Source organism: Onthophagus taurus, chromosome 8, assembly GCF_036711975.1.
Source record: "Onthophagus taurus isolate NC chromosome 8, IU_Otau_3.0, whole genome shotgun sequence".
NCBI lineage: Eukaryota > Metazoa > Arthropoda > Insecta > Coleoptera > Scarabaeidae > Onthophagus > Onthophagus taurus.
Window position 1 is genome coordinate 18,387,390 of NC_091973.1, and position 17,226 is coordinate 18,404,615.

Sequence of the window (17,226 nt, forward strand, 5' to 3'; positions counted from 1 at the left end):
TTTAAACATCAAAATGTTTATTTCAACAAAATTATAGTATTATTCATCTTCTTGTGATACGTATTAATCAGTTTCACTACTAAATTGATTCACGACCTGCATGACGTGTCGCGTCACTCCCTTCCATAACCAACAAGTAGTGGATTGGCCGAGTAGAAAAACATTGTGTTCTACGTCGTGGACAAATATACTCTCCACTCTCCATAAAATAATATATAAATAAAATCATAAATATCCCCATAACATCTCGCCATTTTATACTGTGATGTGATAAGAATACCAAGAATAGATCTAACTTTTATACTCAATCCATCAATCTATAGTGATTGTGAGTACACTACTTAAAATCTTAGTCTAATTTAATGTATGAATTTTTATAGAAAATTTAACCTTACTTTCAGGGACATCTTCTAACTTTGCTGTTGTATAAAGGTAAGTTTTTATTTATTTTTTTTATTATCCATAATTAATTAACAAACTAATTTTTATTTTGGTTTCAAAGAAAGTCATTTTTAAAAAAGGATTGATTTTATTCGAGGAACGGAATTGCAGGTCGTGTCGCTAGAAATTATAAATTTAAATTTAATTTTAATATGATTTTACGGTCCTTTCATACTTATTTTGAAACTGCTTAGTAAGCAGTTAATAGAACCAAAAAGGAAACCTTTAACGTGCATGAACATGTTAACACGAGGGTTCTCCCGACGGTGCCTATGATGTCAGAAGCGCCAATCCTCCAATTCTACAGGTTTTTTCAATAGATATGTTGCAATATATACATATTCCGAAAATGATATATTTACGCGTGTGAAGTTGGCCATAGATTACAGCCATAGATTTTAAACTGAAGAAAATGCGTGATCGGTGTATTTAATCGATCTAATTTCAACGGCATCGTATTCCTGGTGGCCTCTTGCTTCACATTCGAAAAGAAAATTTTCCTAACCATTGCTTACATTCCGGGAAAACCATTTTTCTTGAAACAATCGCAAATTTTGGCCTGTTCGGGTGACTAATCGATCTAATTTTAACGGAATCGTATTCCTGGTCACCTCTTGCTTCAGATCCTAAAAGAAAATTTTCCTAACCATTTCTTATATTCCGGGAAAAGATAATTTGAGATAATTTGACTTAACAGGATAAAAGAAAATATCGCACTATTTTGTTGTATAATTAAAAGGTATCCGAACAGAGTGCGAGAAGTTAGCCCCCCATTTTTTCATTTCTACATTTTTTATTGATGTTCTAGATTGTTCTAGAGTTGTTCTACATTGTTCCAAAGCAGCAAATAGAAAAAAAAAATGAAAACTCGGCGAGAAAAACCGAAAACCGGGTTTTTTGACTAGCTCCCTATTTTTGGAAAAATTTGATTTTCTTAGTTGTTCTGGGTTGTTCTAGATCTAGTTGTTGTTCTAGAAAATCAAAATGATGGGATACAGCATTACGAAGTTATAACTAAAAATAGGTTTGGCTACCAAAATGTCTAGTTGATTGCTGTGACCATAGTTTTTCTATTTTCAATTCCATATTACAAATATATACTTATTATACCTAAAGCAATCTGGAACAGCTATTATTTTCACTAGAACAACTCTATATAGGACACTTTACTCTTTGACAATTAAAGTTTTTGGATGTTTCAGTCAGTAATTCTTGCGTCAGCAGTTTTAAATTACATAATAACAATTAAAAAACATATAACGATCTAAAATAACCCAAACCTTGCCTATTCAAATTGTTCTAGGTGTCTAAAACAATGTTACAGCTCTTAGTTAGTTCTAAGTTACACTTAAAAATGTAAATTAATAAAGCAAAACAAATTGGAAACGACTCTCATAGTATCGATGACAGTCGGGTTTTCTGTGGATTGGTGAGGTTTAATACCGTGTATGCTCTCCACCAGCACGAATCACTTCCTCACACCTGCGTGGCATGCTTCGCACTAGTCTGCGAAGAGATTCTTGAGGTATGCTTTCCCATTCCTCAGGGCTTGTGACAGTTCCTGTATGGTTAGTGGTGGATTAGGTCGCTGTGCGAACACGTCGGTCAAGCTGATCCCACATGTGTTCAATAGGATTCAGTTCAAGACTTAACGCCGGCCATTCTATGAACTGAATTCCACGTTCTTGCAAAAAATTTCTGGTGATACCGGCAGTATATGTGGCTTTGCACTGTCCTGCAATAGGATTAAATTTTGATCGACCCCATATGAAGCAGGCACCACATGGTCCTCCAAGATGTTTTCGATGTAATTCATGACATTTAGTCTACCAGGAACAACAACAAGATCAGTTCTGTTGTCTATACTGATTCCAGCCCAAACCATAACAGATCCCCGACCAAATGTATCCACTTCCTGTATAGTAGCGGCTGCGTAGCGTTCACCAGTACGTCTATATACACGTACTCGACCGTCGCAACGAGTTAAACGAAATATGGACTCGTCTGTAAACAGTACAGGCATCCAGTGACGAAGTTGCCAATCTCTATGATCCAGAGCAAACCTCATTCGCGCTGCTTTGTGATGCTGCGTGAGGCGTGGTTCGCGGACATGTCTTCTAGGTTTCAAATTCGCTTCTTTTAATCTGTTTCTAACAGTTTGATCAGAAATTTCTATTCCATGTGCTAGTCTTAGGTCGTTTAGGAGGTCTCGTGCTGTGGCAGCACGCGTACGTAGACAGGAAAAGACAAAAAATCGGTCTTGATTTTGAGTAGTTTTTCGATTTCGACCTTGTCCAGCTCTTCTAACATGTTGGCCAGTCTTCCGAAACCGATTCCATAAACGCTGAATAACAGAAGGGGAAACTCGAAGATCCCTGCTAACATGTCGAATAGTGGCCATGCTGAATAAGGGCGACAGCACGAGCAACTTGCACTTCACTAAGATGCCTCATGACGCTTCTAATCAACGAAAATTGACAACTGAATTCATTTGTCATCTTTAGTAGGCTTTCATTCGCGGATTCAAAGCATACTTGACATTTTTCCACTTTGTTTTGCGTTATTAATTTACATTTTTATGTGTAACTTAGAAGTAACCAAGAGTTGTAACATTGTTTTTGTAATTTTCTTTAGTTAAATATATGCCGTTGAAGTAAACCAAATTTGATTTGTCTAGAATTATTATTTAAAAAATTACAGATTTCCAAAAGTGTTCCCTTAAGTTTTTTTGAGCAGGATATATAAATATATATATAGTATATATAAATATATTTCTGTGTGGGTGGGACACAGAGATATTTAGTTTTTAATACATAATGTATAATACAAAGTGTATTTTTGTTTGCTGATCGAATAGTTGGATTGTTCATTTGTTGATTTATTATTTTTTTTGTTAGGTCTGCATTTTGCTGTATTTTTAAGAACATATGATTTTATAAAATTAATGTCCGTGTAACCAGAAAAACCTTTTTTCCCTAGTTTAAACGTAAAACACATCTAGAACAATTTGAATCAGCAAAGTTGGAGTTATTTTAGTTTGTTCTATGAGTTTGAATCCTTATTGTGTAATTTAAAACCACTGATGCAAGAATTACTGACAAACTTCCAACAACTTTTTCAAACAGTAAAGTGTCCTTTATAGAGTTGTTCTAGTGAAAATAATAGCTGTTCCAGATTGCTTTAGGTATAATAAGTATATATTTGTAATATGGAATTGAAAATAGAAAAACTATGGTCACAGCAATCAACTAGACATTTTGGCAGCCAAACCTATTTTCAGTTATAACTTCGTAATGATGTATCCCATAATTTTGATTTTCTAGAACAATAACTAGAACAACTCAGAACAACAAAGAAAATTTTATTTTTCCAAAAATGGGGGGCTGTCAAAAAACCCGTTTTTTCGGTTTTTCTCGCCGAGTTTTTATTTTTTCTATTTGCCGCTTTGGAACAATGTAGAACAACTCTAGAACAACAATGAAAAATTTAAAAATTAAAAGATTGTGGGCTAACTTCCCGCACTCATCCGAACACCGAAAAAAAAATGCGGATACCGGATACTTTTAGATTTAGTCACGGATACTGGATACAAAATTTGAAAAGTATTCGGATACAGAGTATCGGATACTCAAAAAGTATCCGAGCTCTGCTGCTTACTCAGATTTTAGAAGATCTTCATCTACAAGTATGTAGTCAACTACCTGATTAAGGGCCGGTTCAACATTCGGAAGATATACTGGGGATAAGTATTTCTCGGTATAAAACGACAGTAACGACGGTTCGTTTGATGTTCGTGTCTCTAATTTTCGAAACCTTCACAGTGTCTCCGCCATCTTTGTCGTTAGTATACTGCTCAGCGATTTGCCGCCTTATTTAAAAATTAAATTAAGTAGTAATTTTTTGTACTTGTTACTATTTTGTACTTGATACCTGGACCATATAACTGGCCTTCTAAATGTTGATCCTGTTCGTGTTTTTCCTTTCTCGCCAATTTGATGGACTGTCAAGCTGTTTTTACTCTGGAAGCTTGCGATCGTTCTGCCGATTCTATTCGTCGTTCGTCGGTTTCCATGCAAAAATTGTAGCAGTTTGATCCAATTACAATGTGTAAGCTTTCCATGATTCTCATAATGCCAGATAAGCCATCATTATATACACATACAGCTATGTTACATGCCATATTGAGTACATGTGCCCCACTAGATACTGATTTTGGGGCCAAATTCCAGACGGTTGCATTGAAACTCTCGTTAGTATTTTGTGTTGTGGATTTTTATCCTTCGATATTTTATGATATAGAGTTGCCCATATCTCATTTTTCATTTTTTCTGCTGACTCTGTATTTCGGCCAATAGCAAATCCATAGTATATGGATAACTCATCGATAAGTTTTCCAGTTAATTTTCCTTTACCTCCCAGACCTTTGACAGATTTTTTTGTGTTTCGAAGACGACTCGCCATTCGCTTTTGAACGTGATTAATGCATTCCTTTTATGTAACTATGATATCTTCATATGGTTGACCATTGATAATTCCTTTGAATGTTTTAGAACCTCCATCCCCTATATAGTTCCCATATTTCGCCTGATGCAATGCTTCAGAACGCTGGAATATTTCAATAACTGCATCCACTTTCATTTTGCCAGCGGATCCTATATGATTTGCTTGACATTCTTTATCATGAGTTTGAAACCATTCTGCGTAGTCGTCTGTGTCAATTTTTTGGACCAGTATTCGCATTGTTTACAGTATTTTGATTTGACACATTTATCCACAATTTTTCCGGTATACCACCCAAGAAGTGTCACAATCCCGAACAATGAAGAAAACCCACGTTTCCTCCAGGAGCTGTCGCCGGATACAGTTAGTCCTGTCCCTTGTTTATTTATAATATTTTCAGATTTTTCTGCTTGTGCAGCGTTTTCATGCTATTCTGGCAAACATCTTCACTATGGTTCTCATTCATTTTAACTATTCTATCGTAAAAAGAATGAAATATAGGTCGTGGTAGATCCATAAAAGCACAAAACTTCTGTAATCCATGCAAACCCACTCCCAATAATCGCATAGCAAAAATTACTCTCCGATTTATTTCATATCCAGTTATTTATATACGAACAACTCGGAATGGTGATTTCATCACAATTATCGCAAATGATAACAACTTTAAATCCTAGGCCACGGATACCACTTTCAGCAAATTTCACATTCGATTTGCACGTTTTACACTTTACAACTTTATCAGAAATAGCAGATAGGACAGATAGCAAGTTTAGTATTCGATATCCAAATGTATTATCAACATTTACATCACGCAAACCTTCACTAAGCTTCAACTTCTTAGCAGATGTACTGGTGTTTTTAGTATGCAAGGGCTCTTCCACAATTCCATTCAACCAAGGTCGCCTGTCACTTATTTTTCGCTTATTAGAAAAACTGGGACCACCGCGCTTTCCCTTTTTTTCTCGGTTACTTCCAGACTTATTCATGATTACAGATTTTCGTAAACACAAGAACACTACACTGCACTGACAAGTACAAGAATGAAAAAATGATACGACGTCGGAACAGTATCGTTATAAGCAGGTATAATTTCTAGGGTATGTTTCTCGGAACATAATACTTGTTTGTTATTAACTATCTTAATTGGTTTTCTGAGTTAGACCAACAAAATTCCAGGTAAAATTAACAAAGAAAGTCTTTTACTTACTAACTCTGATAGACGACCAGGCGGTCTTGAACTATAATTCAAAAACCGAGTACTTAGAAACTTTTCCCGGCCATAATTTTTTGGGACGTCATTTTTTAGGTCATAGGGGACCATTAAAACCCAAAAAAACGATTTTTCGAAAATTCTACAGTGGCCTAACCCCATAATGGAATAAAATATTAAAATAAAAGCATTGCATAAAGTGAGAAAAAAATTACCTGAAAAGAATAAGGTTTTTTCTTTGTAAAATGTAATAGTGTATTAAAAAACTAGTTTCGTAAGGCACGCTTGAAATGCACGATTCAAGTTGAAAAACGAGAGGCTAAGCCATGAGTTTTTTAAGGAATGAGTGCTTTAAGTCTTACGAAACGTGTTTTTTATGCTATTTTTTGTAATTCGTGGTTTTATCCTTTTTTTTAACAAAAATAAAATAAATTTTTACAATGTAGGGAAATAGGTATGCAGCAGTTGGTAACACTGTAACACTTGAAAATAGAAATTTGAATTGACAAGTAGAAACTGTCAAGACATAAAATGTATTCACCTGAAAAAAATGTTTCATGTACACCTCCCAAAATAAGAGAAATTGCTCAGTGTTCAATGTCCTCATCATTGTGGACCTTGTATTCGATGCTAAGAACGTGTTTAAACATCCATAGACAGAAATTGTCACATTGACAACTAGAAAAATTAATGACCCAATGTCAACAACTTTAACTGGTTCCATAAAATGTTACTAAAATCTCATTACAGCATCGGATGCTGTAAGGAGTCTCATTACAGCACTCGTTTGAGTACTGTTAGAGCTTTCGTTACCGTCTCGAATTACAAAATAGTATATTAAAAAACTAGTTTCGTAAGACACGCTTGAAATGCACGATTCAAGTTGAAAAACGAGTGGCTAAGCCATGAGTTTTTTAAGGAATGAGTGCTTTAAGTCTTACGAAACGTTTTTATGCTATTTTTTGTTATTCGTGTTTTTATCCTTTTTTTTTTTAATAAAAATAAAATAAATTTTGACAATGTAGGGAAATAAAAGGCATTTTTATTATTTTCATATCTTATTTAATACTTTGACTGCTATTGCTTACCAAAACTAATCTTTCTTTACAAAATAATCCTAGAACGAAAATACTTTCAATCTCTAAGTGTTAAAATAGTATGAATTACGGATCTGCTTCAGCTGCTTTGTTAAATAGAGAAAGACGGTAATATGCTAATATATTCCTGTTGCAGTCACATTGGATAAAAATGGCCGCGACCAAAACTCTTAAGTTTTATACGCGCACGCGCAGGAACAAGCGCAATCTATATTCTTTTCTTTGTCTATGGTATACCAACATTTTACCTAACATTTTCTCATTGTACAATTTGGCTAAATTTTCAACATTTTCTGCATACATAGTTATAGGTACTTGCGTTGGTAACATATAATCATGTTCTTGCAATAAATTAATATCGATTTCCTTATATCGATTGGTATTACATGTTATGATGTTGTATTTAGCGAGGGATGATGGAATGCTTAATATCACTGTTGTGTCTAGTACCTTTGCATTTCCTCTTTCTAAGTTTGGAATATTGCCATGTAGTAATAGTTTTTTGAAGGAATAATAAAATTCTTGACTGGAAGAATTATTATTCCACCCATTTCTTGTCCTACCAAAAACACAAAAAGCAATATTAAGCTAGTACACATAGTTACTCAGCGCACCTTATACAACAGAAAAACAATTCCAAATGATCTTGACTACAGTTGTATGTCAGCAGGTAATGAATGTTATTTGTTTTTACAAATTCATCATATATGGCAATAATTGAAGTTATTGTTATGAGAATACTAATTGTGGGAGTTTTTTTCTCGACGTGTGTAAATATTTTCCTGAGCTATCTCTTAATAACAATAGTTCATCTTTAGTACATAACAAATATGGCCTCCAATAAAATTCGTTTCCTTGTCAAAGGAGTGATTTAAAATTTTTAGCAAATGGGTTAATAGAATTTAATATGTCAGTTGATAGTTGCTTGACTATCATTAAAATAATCCAACATCAAACAGTTTTTTAAAAATTCCAAAGCTCTAGCAACACTGTTGCTAAACACTTGTGCAGCCAAACTAACCTACAAACATTTTCAAAAATTAGTTAAAAAACATTTTCTAAATTCTACTGCATATTGTTTACCTTCATTTTTTTATTTTCCCAGTTTATATGGTTTTTTTTTTCAATTTTGCGGATATTTTCAATCCTTCTTGCAATTTTTGTAGCTTTACAATATAATCCCATCTTACCATTTCTGCCGTCCATTATAACATTTAAAGTTAAGAAATGGTTTCTTAGTAATTTTAGCATATGTGCTGCATCAATAGAGCGTAAACGTTTTATTTTCTTGTGGGATGACTAAAATATAGTTTAATATTTTGTAAATCTGACCAGCCACACCCTAACTCCTTAAACATTACAAAGTTAGTACTTGTCCATCACAAGTAATTGATTAAACTAGGACGCCTACTTTATTTAATCTTATTAAAGCTTCTTTAACAAGGTTAGCTTTTTCTTGTTCGTTTAAGGATTTTATAAAAAAGTAGCCTATGGGTAATTTCCATTTTTGTGTGAAGCTAACTGCCATAAAAACTAATGCCTCTGATGCTGGTTCACGGTCATCATCTTCAATTGCTATTTCAACAAACATTAAAGAACATATGTTTTTAAAGCCTTTTGATTCTTGTTGCTTACTAATAGTATTCAATAAAATTCGCTGAAAACCAGGTTCGCAATTAACTGCTGTGTACCATTTTCTAATAGCTTTTTTCTTGTTCCGCTAGATGTTCCACTTTCAGATGAATCCAGTTGCCTGAAATGTTAAAAGCATATAATAATTGGAATAAAATTTTGGAAAAAATCAATATTACTAACCGTTTAGCAATTCTCTTTGACTACTACCTCCACTTCTATAATTAATTAATGGTTGTATTATAAATGATATACTATATTGCAAACTTTATTCATAGAGTTTATACAGCCTGTTTCACAGTAAACGCCTTATTTTTTTGGCCACACTATGGGTACTACTTTCAAAATATTTGGCAGTAATATGTTTTAAGACATTCTCTACACGATGGTGATACCAGATTTTCAATTGGACGAATTATTTCAAAATGGCGACTTTCAACTTTTTCTTTTTAAATGGAATGCCATAATTTTTTTTTATTATTGAGATCCTAAAAACATTCTTCTTACGATAGCATTTTGTTTTTCTTAAAAATTCATTTCTTTTCCCATTAAAAAGCAAACTAACATTGTAATAGAATAGTAATTAGTAGAAACAAATAAACAAACAAAAGAAACAATTAAACGTTATTTTGTAATAAACATCTACTTTTCGAAACTCAAAATTAAAAATGTACATGAAATAAAAATTAGGTATTTACAAAAAATGCTAGAAATGTTTTCCTTCTTTTTCAATACATAAATTGAAATGTCGTTCAATGGAGTCAATAGATTGATAGCATTGATTGACGCTTGACTACTAGATTAAAGTTTAACTGTTCTTTTGTGTCTACCGCTACTTGATATTTGGACAAAAATAACATCTAGTGTAAAACATTCACGAGCTACTAGATTAAAATGTTAGTTTGCTTTTTGATGGGGAAAGACATGAATTTTTAAGAAAAACGAAATACTATCGTAAAAAGAATGTTTTTAGGATCTCAACAATAAAAAAAAAATTATGGCATTCCATTTAAAAAAAAGTTGAATGTCGCCATTTTGAAATAATTCGTCCAATTGAAAATCTGGTATCACCATCGTGTAGAGAATGTCCTAAAACATATAACTGCCAAATATTTTGAAAGTAGCACCTATACTGTGGCTAAAAAAAAATAAGGCGCTTACTCTGAAACAGGCTGTATATAAAGTTTATTCATTGAGCATGTTTTATGCCACTGTTCTGCTGCTACTACCGTATCAGATTCTCGATTTTTGGGTCGCAGTTTACCTCCCCAAAGGATCTGAATGACCTTTCACCGAGCAAGGTATTAATGTTCGTTAAGAGCGTTGAACTGCACGGTGAAATTTGATAACGATATCTATCAGGGTACAATAGATCCTTAGGGTCGCAGTGCAAGGTTGGTTGATCCGCCTACCCGATATGTAATCTATGTAATGTAATGTAAGTATAGAGTAACTTTCCTTCTATAACATTTTGTCATATCTCCAATAGTAGTCGAGTATCTGTTGTTTAAAATCAAACACACTGTATAGAGAGTGGGTAGGGTTCGAAGATTATTCTGTCGCCCTATTCCTCGACTTAGCAGAAGCTTTCCATAAGTTTTGGTTCCCTGGGCTTCTGCTAAAATTGAAAACTATAAATCTATCAGAATATTTACTAATAATACTGTAAATATTCTGATAGATTTATAGTTTTCAATTTTAGCAGAAGACTTATTAATGACACTACTTACCTGATACTACCTTAAATTGGCTCACAAAATGATAACTCAAATTAAATACCACCAAATATGAAGCAAAGGTCTTCCCTTTTAGATAAATTAATACTCATTTCAGCGTAACCCTGAATGGACTGACAATTGAGATTTCAACCTCATATCTGTAATCTATCATACCCTTACCTTACTTTATCCATTGGCACTACAGTTCCTGTAGAACCTCGGCCTCCCTCACCACTCCTCTCCAGCCCTCCCTGCAGAGTGCTCGGTGCTTCCATCCCCTCACTCCCAGCTTTCTCAGGTCAATCTTCACGTCGTCTAGCCATCGCCTGCGCTGACGTCCCTGACGTCGACGATGATGCCACGTTTTCAAACAGTACTTCCTGTAGACATGTGCCACTCAAAGTACAAAAATAAAAAACTGCAATATTGAATTGCTTATAGCAAATACAACTGTATCAATATAAATTTGAGAAAAAGCAAAATGAACTATTTGACAGAATTCGTCGAAGACGATCTGTGATCTTCCTTTGTCTTGTTAATATGAAGGTCAGCCAATGTCGTCTCTCCTTCCATCTCCGGTAAGCTTCCCGTCCTTGTTCTTACTCATCTCTGTCCTGGTCTGAAATCCTCTCTTCTCCTCCTTTATTCTGTCACACATCTGTTTTACCTCTTTCTTTTTGGTCATCTTTATTTCCTCTATCTTCTCGCGGTCCTATTCTCTCCTCTCTCTCCAAATATTATTAATATTTATTAAGTCTCCCAGAATTATCTAGTAATCTATTATAAACCTATGTGCATATTGTTATATAACCTATGCACTTAACATGTAGGTGTTGAGCTGGGGAATAAATTAATAAAAACAACAAAAATTCTATTGATGTGGATGCTCCATGTTAGTCTTTGATCTAGTATGCTTCCGACTGTATAAATTATTGAGTTATTGCGGTAATATCACCATTATCAGATAATTTGGTATTACACAAAAATATAGGTTAAGCAACAAAACATTTTTTTTTATTCGGAATTAAATAATAAAAACGCACGGAACAAGTTGGTTAATTTGTCAAAATCTCATTTCAAACATTGACTTCTCCAATTACAAAGATAAAATTACCTATGTTTTTTTTTTGATTTCGAACTTATGAAAGAATGTGCCTTCTGTTTTTCCCTCGGAAGCGGGAGATGACACTTTGTTCGGGCGTACTCGGCTTTGTGGAGGGCATTTATTGAATTATAGTACAACTTGGTAAATCTATCTTGGCCGGTGAAGGTGAAGAAAAACCGTACCCAAGAATGAATTTAGATATCACCATGAAATAAAAAAACATTTTAAAACAAATTTTATGAAGATTTAATGTGCCATAAATAATTTCTTATTGTCCATATTCATCGTAGTTATGATTTTTTAAATATAGGGTGTAAATGTAACTATTTTTTTACCATATTCTATTGCAAAAACATTAATTTCCGTTTATAGTGTGGAAATTTCCTACAACTTTTCTCTAAAGAAGAACTGTGTATCTCGGCTCCTTAATGTCATTTATTTACTTTGCTGCTTACGTGGGACTTGCAGTGCTGTCAAACCTAAACGTTAGAGGGTGAGGGTAAGGGTATGTGAATAGGTGTGATATCAGAATTGAGGATAAGAGACTGGGAGAATTAATATAGGATAAGAAAGAAAAGGTGTGATTGTCAAGGAACTCATTCAGTGCAACTCCAGTTATACAACCTTTACCTGCACTTCCCTATCCACACCCTTCTCCCCTATCCCTATTCCTCAACAGAAGAGAATTCCAGTTAATGATTGTGTAACTGGTTTTGCGCTGATTGAGATCCTTGACAGTCAATCCTTTTCCTCCCCTATCCTAATATTTTCCCTCATTTTTCTCCTCATTTTGATATCACTTCTCTTCACAATTTAATTCATTATTGTGGATTTAAATTTGTTTTCCTCCTCACTCCCACCATTCCGGGTTGTCCTCTGCACATGCGCACCTCTCCTACGTGACAACTTAACCTATGTGTTTTAACGTGGTTCCTGCATTTTCTTCATGGTATTTTAAAAATGTACAAACATTTCTGCTAGCAGCAACATTTTTTCACGTTAAATTTCCTCGTATATTACTTTTATATTTAACGATGTAAGTATTTTCATAATGACTTATAGGAACTATTTTAATTTGTTAATTACATAACCTCAAAAATTATAATTTATTGTTTTGTACATCTTTAATGTTTTCGTTATTGCTTGTAGACCTCCGATGATGGTCCAATAGTGACCGAAACATGTCAGGTTGATTTAATATTTAAAATAAAACCAGTTGTAAAACATTTCTTTTGGATTTTATTTATTCGTCCCACTAGTTAAAATTATGGATCCACCTATTCAACTAAACGTTAGACCCTTGGCGTTTCATGTTTTTGTGGTGTGAATTTATTTATTGTCGTCGTGTTTTCTACTAATTGATGAATAACAAATATAATTCTTACAGATTTTATTCATTCTATATCACTCTGTAATTTTTAATTTTCCTTCGATTTACAGTTTATAACAACATAATGTCTCATGTCATTGTTAGTGCTTGCAATCAAGAAGATAGTATGAAAAAATCGAATAACTTATTTTCGTCTTCTTTAAACAAAAATCAAAGCGAAAATTTTGATTCGCTTAAATTGAGCATATTATCTTATATTAAAGCTGTAAATAAAAAGAATGAATCTATGCTAAGTACCAGATCACGCCAACATAAACAAGAACCTGATTTAAATAAAATTGTAAGCAGAATATCGACAGAAGAAGTTCATTATATTAAACGTAAACGCAAATCTTTAGTATGCCAAGAAAAGGTTGTAGATAATTTTACTGAAAATGTCGACAAATCGAGTTTAGACTTTACTGATGATTTACCGCAAAAGAAACAACCAAGGATATCTACAGAATCGGAAAAGTATGTAGAAATAAAGAATCTAATGACATCTGCTGATATCAAAGCTATAGATGACCTTTTGGAGAGTTTAAAAACATATAGAAATATAGCTGAACTTGAAGATGTAGCTGATTCTGTAGAAGTGACGCAGGCATCATTGTCTACTTCAATCAATTACTCAACAGAAATGATCGAAAATATTACAAATGGGTGTATTGAACCGATCGTGATAATACCTCCACAGCAATGCAAAGCAAAACTTATGACACATCCTAATGTATATCAGAAACCAATTTCACCGGTTGTTACCGTACTACGTGAAAGTAAAGGAATTATCCGAAAAGTAATAAATATACTAGAGCCGTTCACGATACAAATTCCACCGCAATGCAACGTACGAGTTACAATAAAACACAGCAAAAAATACAAAGACATTTTACCGGTTGTTAACATATACAGCCAATCTAAGCATATAAAAGTAATAAGCCTACCTCCCTAATTAAAACCAATTTATAATGAAAACGAGATAAAAGGTGAGTGTTTTAAATTCTTTGATGAGTTTTGGCCGAAACTAAGATTGCGATTTTAGTGATCAATTTTTTCTTTCACAGAACGTGTTTCAGCTAGCAATCTTCCAACTCTTATCGAGTCCTTAGTTAAGAAATATTACTGTTATATATACAACAAATATATATATATATATATATATATATGTGAATCACCCTGTATATATATACAGGATGATTCACATAAGAACCGACACAGAGCAGGGACATGTAGAGAACAATAAATTAAGATGATTTAACGTAACTTACCTCTATACTAACTTGTACACCTAAGGAGTTATAAGCCTTCAAAGTTGGCTCTTAAATTTTTAAAAAGTTCAATATCTTCGTAATGCATTAAGCTAGAAAAGCCAAATTTAGTATACGTTATGAGTGTATCAAGGGTATTAATTGGTAGCAAATTGAACTCAATTGAGGCATTTCAAAGAGTTGATTCAGGGTGATGGTACCCTAAATTTTGACAGATTTTTTTAGTCTTTTAGCGGATTTAATACATTACTACTTCATTTCATGTAGAATTTAATTCTAAAACTTTTCTTGCTCTTATTATTTTTTAAAAAACTTTGTCGTTTTCATAAAAAACTTAAATAACTAAAGACACGTATTTCGTTATGTTACTTAAAATAAGCTAAAATTCAGTAGTCGGCTATGAAATTGTACGTCAAACTTGACAAATAGGTTGTAAAGTTATTTGACGACAAGGTTTTATAACCTATTTGTCAAGTTTGACGTACAATTTCACAGCCGGCTACTGAATTTTCGATGATTTTAAGTAGCATTAACGAAATACGTGTCTTTAGTTATTTGATTTTTTTATGAAAACGACAATGTTTTTTAAAAAATAATAAGAATAAAAAAAGTTTTAGAATTAAATTCCACATGAAATGAGGTAATAATGTATTAAATCCACCAAAAGGTTAAAAAAGTCTGTCAAAATTTAGGGGACCATCACCCCTAATCAACCCTTTGAAATGTCTCGATTGGTTTCAACTTGCTAATCAATACCCTCGGTCATACTCATAATGTATGCCAAATTTGGTTTTTCTAGCTTAATGTATTACGAAGACATTCAATGTTTTAAAAATTTAAGACCTAACTTTGAAGGCCTACAACTCCTCAGGGGTACAAATGAGTATACAGATAAGTTGCGTTAAATCATCTTAATTTATTGTCTTCTAGATGTCCCTGCTCTGTGTCGGTTCTTATGCGAATCACCCTGTATATTAACTGTTATATATTTTGTTATATAAACAAAATAAGAAAGTATTTATTTAGCAATAAATCTTTATCAAATATGTTTTAAAATGTTCTTTATTTTCTCCATTCGTTCTTGAGATACTATTTTTTATAAGTTATATTTCATATCTATAACAATCATATGTTACCTTTTTTTTCCTTTACTAATCCCTTCCATTTTTTTTATTTGTTTTATTTTAGAGATGCAAAGTGATTTTTTTTTTGAGAATGTTCTTTTTCTTGTTTTTTTTTTACTTGTTATAGTGACCGGTGACGATCTTCACAGCAAAACAGGATACTATTTTTCTTAGTTTTTCCTTTTAAAAGATAGCTGTCTGATATAATTTTTGATATTTCAAATTATTTAAATAATCTCTTATTTAATTTATTTCTTTTTATTTCTCAATTTCTTTCATTAATTTTAGTAAGATTTTAAAACATTGTTTCATACATTTCACATAGTAATTTTATTAAATAAATTTATTTTGGATATATTTCAATCTTGTTAGTACCAGATGTGACGTTGAGTTCACATTTTTTATTGCTTCGGTATTTAAAGAAATCTGGACATCAGATTTGCTCTCTTTTAGTGAATTTTGTTGCAAAAATTTTCAACTTTGTGAAATTTAATTTTGAGATTTATTGTGGATATCCGCTGTTAGCGAAGTATCACGAAGATATTCATTCACTTATTTTATTTCAACAAGCGTTTTCATGGGTGGTTACGTTTAGCAACTTAGAAAGGAATATTGAAAGTACAAATAAGGTAGGAACGTGACCTACTATGAGCTAAATTTATTCCCCAAATTTCATTTTCATGGCGTTTTTAGTTCTCGAGAAAAACAAATTAAACCAAAATATTCCGGCATTTTTGAAGGCGCGTAGCTCTCTAGGGGAATCGAAGTAGCTCATAGTTCATATCGCGTTTCCCATCGACTCAAAGCCAAGGAGGGTCGTGTGCGCTCAATTATTGTGCGATTCAATAATAAGTGCGTTGAAAGGTTCTGATGTGTTAATTAGAGAAGATCTTACGTTTTGGAAAACATTGCTTTTGAAAGAAACGTCCAACCGACATGGAGTACGAGCTGTTTGGACTAACAACTGAAAAATTTGACTAAAAGGGGTAATCGTATTGTTGAAATTAAAAGTTCTGATGTCCTGCAGAACACGGTTGGGGGTGAAAATCGGGCAGTGGACGGGAAATAAGCACGGTCAGGTAATTATTAATTTTGTTTTATTTTGAATATAATTTAGATTTAGTATTTTTTTTTCTTTTTTTTGTTCTGTATTCTTTTTTTTTGTATTATTAGAATTTTGTGATCTCTGAATTTACTTGCTTTCTCATGAATGAGGATCTCTTTAGTGTGGCGCACTTAACGTTCGCTCATTGCTCCCCAAAACTGGAGATGTTGCTGAATTACTTCACTGTGAGAATTTTGGTATTTTGTGTATTTCTGAAACTTGGTTATCGCCATCTATTGATGATGGCTTGGTGTCCACTGACGGTTATTGTTTGCCGAGAATGCCATGGTTGACTGACACTATTAAACTGCTACAACGACTTAGAGATTAGACTAAATTTAGATATAAACGTACTAAATTGGACGCTCACTGGCAATACTATAAGCAGTGGAGGAACTATACTACTCTCGCGATTCATAATAAAAAGAAGGCTTATTTTGAATATTTACGAACACACTCTGATAGTAAAACCTTGTGGAAAACGTTTAAAAAAGTTCATGTGGTTCCTAATAAAAACACTGATTTTCCGTCTCATTTAAGAGATGCCAATTTAACAAATCAATTTTTCATTAATGGTGTCCCGGTCAGTGGTGATAACTTAGCTGACACTATTAAAGTTTATTCGTCTACATCACTTGTTCAAACTCCGGGCAG

At 33.1% G+C, this 17,226-nt stretch overlaps 1 long non-coding RNA gene across 1 annotated transcript; it reads left to right on the forward strand.

Moving 5' to 3' along the window:
- The first annotated feature begins 102 nt into the window (after positions 1-102).
- Positions 103-14,235, forward strand: LOC111413465 (uncharacterized). Its single transcript, XR_011641445.1, has 4 exons — positions 103-328; positions 381-432; positions 13,147-14,061; positions 14,140-14,235. It is a non-coding gene; the product is annotated as an uncharacterized lncRNA (long non-coding RNA).
- The last annotated feature ends 2,991 nt before the right edge of the window (positions 14,236-17,226 follow it).